Raw genomic sequence first — 12333 nt, 5'->3', positions numbered from 1 at the left:
CTTCTGACCCCTCTATGGTGATAAAGAAATTAGGTGTCTTAGTTATTCAAGATACAGACTTCATCAGGGGCGTCAAACTCACTTTCATCAAAGGTTGCCTTCAAAGAATCCATGGACGAAGAATCTGTGGATACAGAGGACCAACTATAAATTTTACATAGTGGTAGGTGCTCTTTAGCTTTTACTCGATTTGGATCCCCAGATGTTATTGGACAACAACCCCTATCACTTTTGATTATCCACCATGCAAACTGGGAATGGAAATTGCAACCCAACAGCACTTGTGGCTCAGAGGTTGAGGATGTTCAAAATAACAACCTTCTTCAAGCCTCCACTAGTTATTTGTTATATATATATTTCAAATTTCTTATTGTATTGTATATGTGTGTATTGGTATACAGTTTTCCTTAACTATGTTGTGGGGGGCGGGGAGCTTTAGACTATGTGATCAGATCTGGGCTTGTTCAGGACTCAGACTCCATTTTAGAAATTATGCTTTCAGACACCAGTAGAAATAGTATGCTTAGAGACTTCAGTAGAAACAGATGTATGCTTTCAGATGCCAGTATAGATTCCCTTGGACTTTTAGACTAGACAGAGACTCTATTCCACTCTCAGACCAGAGAGATGCTTTAAACTATAGACTGATGATTATAAGAAAGATACCCTGTGTTACCTACACAGAGGAACAACTTCAAATCCTATTTGTAACTGGATTGATATACAAAGTGCCCGTATGCTAAATACACGAAGTTTGTGAGTAAATCAACTATGTTACTTTTAAAGATGTCTGCTTATTTTTCTCCCTTGAGAGCATGATTTAAAGGCAATTATATTTTAAGACAGAGTAGATGTTTTGGGACAACTGAAATAACACTTCTGAAACTCTGCTATATATATCTATATATACATGTATGTTTTTGTGCACTGGCATATATTTGTCCCTAACAGTTCAAAGAAATATATAGGTACATCAGTTTAATAGCTGAGAAACCTAATTGCCTTGTATGAATGCCATTTTCCCAAAAGGTTATGGCATCATTTCCTCAAAAAGTTATGACTTCTAACACGGTCATACCTTTCTAAAGATCATAAAATCTTTATTTCAAAACGTGTCAATAATTAGGAATCTCAAAACATTTACAGATTGGAATAGAGAACTTTCGAAATTTATATGGAAAGGGAAAAAGCCCAAAATCAAATATGTAATTATGACAGACTCTAAAAGTAGAGGAGGTTTTGGATTAAGACTTTAAGACTTTACTTTGAAGCATGTGCTTTGTTATGGTTAAAAGATTGGGCAATACTGAATACGGATATCTTGAGTTTGAAAGGTTTCCATTTAAGGTGTGGGTGGCACGCATACCTCTAGTACAGGGGTCCCCAAACTTTTTAAGCAGAGGGCCGGTCCACAATCCTTCAGACTGTTGAGGGGCCGAATTATCATTTGAAGAAAAACAAACAAACAAACAAACAAATACCTATGCATACTGCACATGTCTAATTTGTAGTGCAACAACAACAATGAAAGAACAATACAATATTTAAAAATGAAAACAATTTTAACCAGCATAAACCAATTAGAATTTCAATGGAAAGTGAGAGCCTGCTACTGGCCAATGAGATAGTCAAGTTAATTAGGATTGTTGTTGTTGTTGTTGTGTGCCTTCAAGTCATGTCAGACTTTGGCTGAGCCTAAGTCTAAAATTAATTATTTATTTACTGCATTTATTTACTACATTTATATCCCACCCTTCTCACCCCAAAGGGGACTCAGAGCAGCTGTATGTACATACAATATATTATGTTATTAGCATAACACAATATTAGCATTATACATTACTATATTGAACTATACCACTATACTATTATATAATATGTAATATATAACATAATTAATATTATTATATGGTATTACTATTAGTATTATATTGTATAACATAAGATTATTATCAATATTATATGTATATACAATATATTATATTATTCAAACTAATATAAAAATATTATATTATAAAACTGAGGGCGGGGGCCAGGTAAATGACCTTGGAGGGCCGCATCCAGCCCCTGGGCCTTAGTTTGGGGACCCCTGATATAAATGCTGTAAATAAATAAATAGTAGGTGCCTTCATGCTCCCCGCATTTCCAACATTTGTTGGAGGTTTTTTTTGTAGAGCACATTCTAAGGATTATTTCTGCATTTGATTTATTAAAATAGTCCCATCCACACCGAAGTAACGAAGGTGGAGGCATTACTTTTCATTCAACCCTCATATCTAGAGGACACCAGATTGCTAATAGTCATGCTAATAGTCATAATAGTCATACAATATATTATATTATTAAAACTAATATAAAAATATTATATTATAAAACTGAGGGCGGGGGCCAGGTAAATGACCTTGGAGGGCCGCATCCGGCCCCCGGGCCTTAGTTTGGGGACCCCTGCTCTAGTACAATAAAAAAAAGTGGAAAAGAATTTCGGGAAACGCTTCATCAGGTCTTCATTAATCAGAATTTGGGAACAATACAAAAAAATCTATATCAAAACCCCAATGTGGATATCACCACTGGAGACCAATCAGAGGAAACTCCTAGGATGGCACAGGTAGCCCAAATATAAGGAGCTATTGATTAAAAAGGATGGAAGTTTTCATTTCAGAAGTCAAGAAGAAATAAACAGAAATATCGAAACCTCTCTTGGTTTCAATATGCACAAATCAAAGAACGGTTTGCCACGGATAATCAAACAGGATTCAATTAAATTGATGATTTCTGGGATAAAATGTTAAAGACTGAGAAGACGGGGATAACAAACATTTACAACAAATTACTCGAATGGTCTACAGAAACAGAAGACATAAAGAACTGCATAGTAAAATGGGCAAAAAATATTGGTAGACCAATAAAACTGACAGAATAGGAACAAATTTGGAATAAAAAGATAAAATATACCTATGCATCAGATTTAAAGGAGACTTGGCTTAAAATGTTCCACCGCTGGTACATAACACCAAAGAAATTAGGTATAATGTATAAAAACTCCCAAAATAAATGCTGGAAATGTAAAACCCAAGAAGGTTCTTATTATCACACATGGTGGACTTGTATAAAAACAATGGAATATTGGAAACACATACATGAGGAAGCCCAAAAAATACTAAATAAAAAATTCTCAATGAAACTGGAATACCATTTATTAGGAATAACTGACACGGAAACAGAGTTCAATTTAAATAATGATATTTTATTTATATGCATAACCACGGCTGCAAGGATAGTCTTTGCAAAACATTGGAAACCAGAATAAACACCTACAATAGAGCAATGGTTGGAAAAAATGGAAGAAATATATGACATGGATAGACTAACCTTCCTTTCGAAAGAAATACAGTAGAGTCTCACTTATCCAACACTCGCTTATCCAACGTTCTGGATTATCCAACGCATTTTTGTAGTCAATGTTTTCAATATATCATGATATTTTGGTGTGAAATTCGTAAATACAGTAATTACTATGTAGCATTGCTGTGTATTGAACGACTTTTTCTGCCAGATTTGTTGTATAATATGATGTTTTGGTGCTTAATTTGTAATATCATAACTTAATTTGATGTTTAATAGGCTTCTCCTTAATCTCTCCTTATTATCCAACATATTCGCTTATCCAACGTTCTGCCGGCCCATTTATGTTGGATAAGTGAGACTCTACTGTAGAGGAAAACAGACTAGAGTTACAGATTGGAAACAATTTGAGGCGCATAGAAAAACTGGTTGAAGAACAATAAAGGAGGGAGCCTGAATTGCAGAAAGTAAGAGACCAGGAAAGAAATAAAAAGATTAGAATACGAACTTAGCCACACGGAACACTCTTGATATACCTTAATAGAAATTATTATGGAAAAAAATATCATAAAATCTCCAAAAGGTTATGGAGATTTCCATTTTCCAAAAGAGGAAAGGTTAAAAAACGTTTTGAAGTCAGACATATCCACAAGTATTGTACCTAAATTTTCAAACCCCACTATCCTGACCAAACTGAAAAAACAGCAGCCTTCCAGATGTTACTGTATCACAACTCCCATTAGCTCTAGTCATGATGTCTAATGATGACAAATACAGGAGTTGTAGTCTAGCATCTGGAAGGCTACATACAAAAACATGGCAGGCAGGATTTGGCCTATAGACCTTGAGTTTGACATATGTGGACTGCATCATCATGCATGGCATGTTCTAAAACTCACATTCTGGAAAAAAAATAGTATGATTCTGAATGAGCACTATGTTGGGATTATGTCACAAGTACTGAATATAGGTTTTTATTGAGAGCATATTCACACCAGAATTATAGAGATTTTATTCCATTTTAACTGCGAGGGTTCCATCTTATGGAGGGGTTTAAGGAGAAGTATTTAGAAGTTTCAGTTTATGTATTTATGTAATTTATATGCTGCCTTTCTCCCAGAACAGGACCCAAGACAGCTTACAAACAACAGGATGTCACAGCATGAAAACATGACAGTTAAAGTTTAATAATAGCCATGAATGCCTGCAGCCCTAAGGTTATTTGGGGTGCTAATTCAGAAAATTGCATTGGATAGACCACATCAGCTCTAGATGATCAAATATGGTTTTCTGTGGGTGAGCAGTTGGCGACTACTGGATGGCATATGTTCTGTATCAGAAACTAGAGCTGATGTGGTTATCCAGTGCAGTTTTCTGAATCAGCACCCCAAATAACCAAACCAAATCTAAAGTTGACCAAAAACTGATTTGTAACCCTTTTGGTACTAATGTTGGAGAGTGGTCCCTGGTCAAAAAAAGGTTGGGAACCACTGCACTAGACAGTTACCTGCCTCATCACACTAGAGCACAGATCCAGATTAAATCCGGCTTCTGCCTCCTGCATAACTCTGGGGTTTGTAGGGTTGCTGTAAGTCTTTCGGGCTGTATGGCCATGTTCCAGAAGCTTTCTCTCCTGATGTTTCGCCTGCATCTGTGGCAAGCATCCTCAGAGGTTGTGAGGTATGTTGGGAACTAGGCAAGGGAGGTTTATATATCTGTGTAAGGACCAGGGTGGGAGAAAGAACTCTTGTCTGTTGGAGGCAGGTGTGGATGTTGCAATTAATCACCTTAATTAGCTTTGATGGCCGTGTGGCCTCAAGGCCTGGCTTCTTCCTGTCTGGGAGAATCCTTTGTTGGGAGGTGTTAGCTGGCCCTGATAGTTTCATGTCTGGAATTTTCTGAGAGTTGTTCTTTATTTACTGTCCTGATTTTAGAGTTCCTGGGTGGGGGGAAGAACTCTTGTCTGTTGGAGGGCAGTATGAATGTTGTAATTAATCACCTTTGTTAGCCTTAAATGGCCTTCCCAGCCTCGCATCCAGGCCTGGGGGGAATCCTTTGTTCAGAGTCGTTAGCTGCCCCTGATTGATTCCTGTCTGGAATTCCTCGGTTTACAGAGTGCTGCTCCTTATTTACAGTTCTGATTTTGGAGTTTTTTAATACTGGTAGCCAGATTTTATTCATTTTCATGGTTTCCTCCTTTTCTGTTGAAATTGTCCACATGCCTGTGGATTTCAATGGCTTCTCTGTATAGTCTGACATAGTGGTTGTTAAAGTGGTCCCGCATTACTGTATTCTCAAATAATATCCTGTGTCCAGGTTGGTTCTGTTGTGGTTTGTAAAGACACCATGATGGATAAGCTAACTGGAAAAGTACATGTAATAAGCTGATTGACTGAGCATGGGAACAGCTGGGAATCTGATTGGTCAATTTCTCTGCCATGCTAATGAGGAACTGGTTTGAGCGGGTTTTACCCTCAGATTGAGAGAGTGTACGCTGACTGGAAACAGCTAGGAGAGAAGATGGGTGCTGGGTCTCAGTGGCCCTGTTATTTCTAAGGCACTGAAGCAATTTTATGGACTTTAAAAAGACTATTTATTCCTACTGTTCTCTGTAAACAATCAGAGAAACTATTGTACATATTATTGTTCTGTTTGAACATTTTGAAGTCAGTAAAGTTTCTGTTAATTGTTCTACAAAGCTAAGTGGCACATCATTACCCTGCAGGGTGACTTTGGTTCACAGGTGGATGTAAGAGCTTGTATTTAATATAATCTACAATGTATTACAGGCTCATCAAGTGCTTTGCTATGGCTGAATTCTCTGGTTGGATTAGTCTGCAGTGCCTTTCATGTTCCTTGTTTCATGTTAGTAGTTCTGGGGTTTGTAGTTTGTGAGGCCCAGGACCTGCCTAGCTGAGCAGTTTAAAGGAGTTTACCGTATATCATGCAGCTGTGGGCAAGTCTACATAGGGAACCACCAAACGCAGCATTGCCCAAACACAAATCAAGGAACATGAATGGCACTGCAGACTAACTCAACGAGATAAGTCAGCCATAGCAGATGAACCAACCTGGACACAGTATATTATTTGAGAACACTGAAATGCTGGATCATTCTAGCAACTATCATGACTACACATTGAAATCCACAAAAATGTGGACAATTTCAACAGAAAGGAGGAAACCATGAAAATGAACAAAATCTGTCCCCAAGCTACGAACAAGATAGGTTCTGTTCTTAAGTTGAATGTGTATGCACTGGAGCCACCACAAAGTAACGACGTCACTCTCATTCCTGCTTCAACGGACTACAAACCCCAGGAGGCCAAGCGCTGAAACCAGTCCAGGAATAGCGCAGAAGACGTACGTCGCGCGAGCTCCAAGGCGGCATGACGTCATGCTCGCGCTCTCTGACGGTCCCTGCAGGCGAGGCGCGTGCCGGTGGCCTTCCCCGCCGCGAGGGGGCCAACTCGGCTATCCTTGCGTGTGACGCCAGCGGAAAAGCCTCCCGGCGCCGTCTCGTTGGCGGCGAGGCCAACGCGGTGACGTCTTTCCTGCCGGAGCGCGAGGCGATTGGGCAGCAACAGCAGCAGAAGCAGCGGCGCCGCGCGGCCTTCCTTCTGTGGCAGGAGGCGGGGGAAGGGGGCGTGGCCTTGCCCTCACCGACTACCGTTGCCGCGAAGGGACATGTGACGCGAGCGGGCGGGCGCGCGCTCGGGCTCAGGAGGAGAGCGGCCTGCTGTTGCCTTTCAGGCCTTCGAAGCCTGCGGAGTCTCCCTGACGAAGGAAGGCGGTAAGGCGGCGGCGGCGCCTGTGAGGGGAACAAAGGGGGAAGCGCGGGCACCTCGAGGGAGGGGCTGTCCGGCGGCCTCCTCTCTCTCTCGGCGAGGCCCACCAGGCGGGCCCAGCCAGGAGTGGGCGCATCACGCAGCCAGGGTCAAAGTCTCAGCTCCCGCGCTGACGTTGAAAAAGGCCGTGGAAGTTTCCCTCCTCGGAGTCTGGCGCAGAAGTTACCAAACGAGAAGGCCTTCGCAACCCGGCTTGGCCTCTTGCTAACCCCGGAGAGCTTAGCTCTTCCTGTGGGCCCCTTGTTTCTACTCTCCTTTGTTTGCTGAGCTCTTACACTGAGACAGATCTGACTTGTCAAAAACCCTGTTTATCCATATCGCTGCTGGCTTGTGTGTGTGTTTTGTTTTTGTTTTACATCGCTGGCCTATGTTTGCCTTCTGGATGCAGATTCGGTTCAGAAAATAAACGCACATGGCTGAAGTCATACTTATGAGCTTGGTGTGAGAGGGACTGTGACCCCTTCCACACAGCTGAATAAAATCCCACAGTATCTACTTTGAACTGGACTCAGAGCCCTTCCACACAGCCATATAACCCAGAATTTCAAGGCAGAAAATCCCACACGATCTGCTTTGAACTGGGGGCCCTTCCACACAGCTCTATATCCCAGAAAATCAAGGCAGAAAATCCCACATTATCTGAGTGGTGACTCAGATAACCCAGTTCAAAGCAGATATTGTGGGATTTTCTGCCTTGATATTCTGGGTTATATGGTCGTGGAAGGGCCCAATGTTTGTTGTTTTATAAACTAGGGACTTGGCCTCTTTATTTGTGAAAGTGTCATTTGCTTCTTAAACTTTTCCCACTCTTGACTCTTTTTTGCCCAAGAAATCATACCTTTGCTGATACTGTATTAGCATTTGCAAGACTTGCTAAACGGGCTGATTTTTTTTTTATGGAATGCAGTCAAAGCATTTTCTACAGAGTGCGCTGTAAACACTACATGCTAACCAATTCATGTAATTGTTTAGGTGGCATTCAGAAACCTTTTCCTGTTGTCAAATTTTCTGTGACCACATCATTAAGCTAAGGGGACCCTATTTGGGGTTGGAACCCACAGTTTAAGAGCCCTTCTACACTGTCCTTTATCCCAGGATCTTATTCCAGATTATCTGCTTTAAACTGAAATATATAATAATAATAATAATAATATAATAGTAATACTTTATTTGTACCCCACCCTATCTCCCCAAGGAGACTCATATTATTCCACCATTACATATTTAGTTTAAGGTCAAAATGTATTATCTCAGTTCACCTAACCTTCCCCAAGTTACCACCCTATTTCTGTTTGCAAATGCTAGTTAGGGTTACTGTCCTCATATTCATGTGGTTTTATTTTTACTGTTGCATTCAATTTTTTGTTATTTATTGTTGAACTGTTATATATTGATGGTTTTGCTGGGGCAACAATGACGACATAACTTTTAAAGAAAATGTACGAGTCCCCACTGCCAAATAATCTGGGATAAACAGATAATTTGTGATCAGATCCTGGAATATAGGGGCAGTGTGGAAGGGGCCTATATCCCAGGATCTGATCCCAGGTTTTCTGCTTTAAATTGGATTATATGAGTCCCCACTGCCAGATAATATGGGATAAACAGAAAACCTGGGATCAGATCCTGGGATATGGGGCCTGTCTGGAAGGGCCCTTTGAAGCAGCAATCTGAATCACTGTAAGGCTGGCTTCCCCCCCCCCCCCCCCCCCCCCCATGTCAGGAGTGAATTGAGAAACTGTAAAACGCTTCTAATGTGAGAGAATTGGCTGTCTGCAAGGATGTTACCCAGGGGATGCCCAGATATTTTTATGTTTTACCATTTTGTGGAAGGTTTCTCCCATGTCCCCGCATGGGGAGCTAGAGCTGACAGATGGGAGCTCACCCCACTCTCCAGATTCGAACCACCAACCTTTCAATCAGCAGTCATGTAGGCATAAGGGTTAAACCCATTGCACCACTGGGGGCTCCAGGCTAGCTGATTTCAGGTTATATACTTGTTAGATCATCTAGAACACTGCTTCTTTAAATGTGGTTCTGGACCCCAAATGGGATCACTTTAGCTCAATGTTGGAGTCATGAAACATTGGGCAAGAAAAAGGTTTCTGAACACTACTCATTCACACAAATCTGTTAGCAACAATGTTGAGTGTTTCCAGAGTACTGTAGCCATTTCTTCAGTGTACCCCACAAAAAAGAAAACCAGCCTGTTTAGCTAGCCTTGTAAATGCTGATTTATTAACAGTAAATGCTTTTATACCTATTTTATATATCTATATACCTGTGTTCGTATAAAAATGTCTTGAGTGGAAAGGGATTGCAAGTGGAAAAGTTTAAAAAGCCTTGCTCTAGATAACTGTAAGGCTATCTGAACATCAGGCATTTTGAAAGTACAGTATATAACAGGTTGTGCATATTTTATTTGAAGTGCTTGGGACCTTTTCTCATTTTGTAATACTTGTATTTGCATATGTATGTAATGAGATATCTTGGAGATAGAGTAGAGTCTCACTTATCCAAGCTAAACGGGCCGGCAGAAGCTTGGATAAGCGAATATCTTGGATAATAAGGAGGGATTAAGGAAAAGCCTATTAAACATCAAAATAGGTTATGATTTTACAAATTAAGCACCAAAACATCATGTTATACAACAAATTTGACAGAAAAAGTAGTTCAATATGCAGTAATGTTATGTTGTAATTACTGTATTTATGACTTTAGCACCAAAATATCATGATATATTGAAAACATTGACTAGAAAAATGGCTTGGATTATCCAGAGGCTTGGATAAGTGAGACTCTACTGTAGTTCTAAACGCAAAGTTAATTTATATTTCATAGACTTCATACAAATGTAGCCTAAAGGGATTGTTATACAAAATGTTGGATGCGCAACTTTTTAGGCCAAGAGGAAGTAAAAAGACAGGAGAGATTGCTATCCTTATTTGTTCTTTCTTGTCTAACGTGGTATGTAGTAAATGTAACCGGAAATTTTCACTTTCACTTTCCAGCCATTGCAGTCTTGTGAGTGTTATTCAAATGGTTGAAATTAATTCAAAGCCATACACCAGGGTGCATTAAGATCACCAAAACCTGGACATAGATTCAGTGACATCTGATGATATCAGTTAACATTCTATGTGGGGCTTTTTTGCAGTTAACTTGATTAAGCACGCAGCAGTATTTATGTGTATGTATGCCTTCAATTCTTAGAATGCCCCCCATGAATTTATTAGGTTTTTTTAAGACAAGAAATTACTCAGAAGTGGATTTGCCTCTGAAATACAGCCTACCACACCTAGTATTTATTGGTGATCTGTCCAAGTGCTAACCAGGCCTGTGTGAGATAATTTTGTATCAATAGCTGAATAGAGTGCAGTGCAAACAGTGCTATATAGTAGGAAACAGGAGAAAAAATATGTAGGATGGTCTGGTAAGGTTAAAATGGCAGGTAATACATATCTGATAAAAGAGTAGACAGACAAGATAAATTTACCTAACTTTAATGGAGGAGTCCCAAATGTTGGTTTTTATGTCTCTGTGTAAGGCAGCTTGAGACAGAGAGAGGACTCATGGTGTGCTCTTCTCAAACAAAGGGTAATAAAACACACTAAAGACTTCAGGGAGGAAGGGGGAAATAACCGCTACATGCAGGCAAAACGCAAAACACCTTGAGCTGCATAGATCTAGGGAACAGGTGAAAACATGACAGCAGGCATGCACCCTTTGTCCGTAATTGCTTTACATGAAAGTGTTGATGCTTCTTCATTTCTAGCAGTTTGACCCTGCTTAGCTTCCAAGATCAAACAGGATCTGGTGTATTTGGACTGTTAGTTATTATATGCTGTTGTTTATGATAATTGAGGGAAGTCATGGAACTCCTACTTTTGTCAGACCTCACCTGGAAGAGTGTTTTCAATTCTGGGCACCACAATTCAAAAGAGATATTGACAAGCTGGAAGTTGTCCAGAGGAGGGAAACTAAAATGATCAAATGTCTGAAGACCATGCCGTATGAGGAGCGTCTTAAAGAGCTGGGTATGTTTAGCCTTCAGAAGAGAAGGTTGAAGAAGACATGATAGCGATGTATAATTATGTGGAAGAATTTCATGAGGAGGAGGAAACAAGTTTGTTTTCTGCTGCTCTAGAGACTAGGACTTGAAGCAGTGGGTTTAAATTACAGGAAAGGAGATCCCACCTGAACATTAGGAATAACATTTGGAAGATCTGTGGAACTCTGCTTCAGAGTATAGTGGAGGCTACTTCTTTTGAGACTGTTAAACAGAGGCTGGATGGTACTTTGAATGTGCTTTTCCTGCATGGCAGGGGATTGGACTAGATGACCTGTGCAGTCTCTTCCAACTTTGATTCTGTGATAATCGATAGCTATCAAATGAGATGGATTGTGTGTGCATACACACATAAGTTAGTAATCTGCCCTGAAAGGCATTGCAATCAATTGAGTTTTATACTAGAAGTATTTAATTATGTTCATTGTTCAGTTCAAACATTACTATTGTAGTGACAGTCATCTTCCTTGTCAGGATCCATCCTCATTTGCCATCCAACTAGTTTTTATAACATCTTCTGGAGATGTACATAACGATAAAGGCAGCTGTCTTAAGATTTTTAAATAAATAGGTTCTCAGTTATTTTAAATTCCTCTAATTCTCATAATTACACAGAGAAAACCTTCAGCATCAAAATGTGGAAATGAGTACCTGAGATTTGCACACATTTATCTGTCCAGATTTGGTTACATCATAAATACATAGAAAAGAGGAGGGAATAAATCGCTTTTCCAATAGAAATGTAGCTGATTAAACAGCTAGTGAGGAAGATTGGTTACTTGATGATTTGCAGCCCCTCCCCCCCCAAAATAATAATAATAATAATAATAATAATAATAATAATAATAATAATATTAAGTGTATCTACTTAAGGCAAGGATAGATTTCTGTATCTGCTTAAGGAAGGTATAGACAATAGGGAAAGAAAAGTATTTGAATTTAGAAAATTTATGTATTGTTAAATTAATGATTTATGATAAGGTATCAGTAATTTATTAAGCTTGATAAAGCTCGACCAATGTCCAAGGCCATGTCTGTTTTACTCTAGAGAATATTTTTTTAGGGAAGGTA

General features: G+C 39.6%; 1 protein-coding gene across 2 annotated transcripts in view; it reads left to right on the top strand.

Moving 5' to 3' along the window:
- Positions 1-6915: 6915 nt before the first annotated feature.
- scaf11 (SR-related CTD associated factor 11) overlaps positions 6916-12333 on the top strand; it is a 35900-nt gene continuing 30482 nt past the window's right edge. For both annotated transcript variants that reach the window (XM_008111094.3, XM_008111093.3), the window contains exon 1: positions 6916-7138. The gene's annotated coding sequence lies outside the window, so the exon portion shown is untranslated. The remainder of the gene's footprint in view (positions 7139-12333) is intronic.

The sequence above is a fragment of the Anolis carolinensis genome, chromosome 5 (assembly GCF_035594765.1).
Source record: "Anolis carolinensis isolate JA03-04 chromosome 5, rAnoCar3.1.pri, whole genome shotgun sequence".
NCBI classification, from domain to species: Eukaryota; Metazoa; Chordata; class Lepidosauria; order Squamata; family Dactyloidae; genus Anolis; species Anolis carolinensis.
The sequence above is the reverse complement of the archived record's forward strand: the minus strand, read 5'-3'. Positions and strand labels throughout refer to the sequence as shown.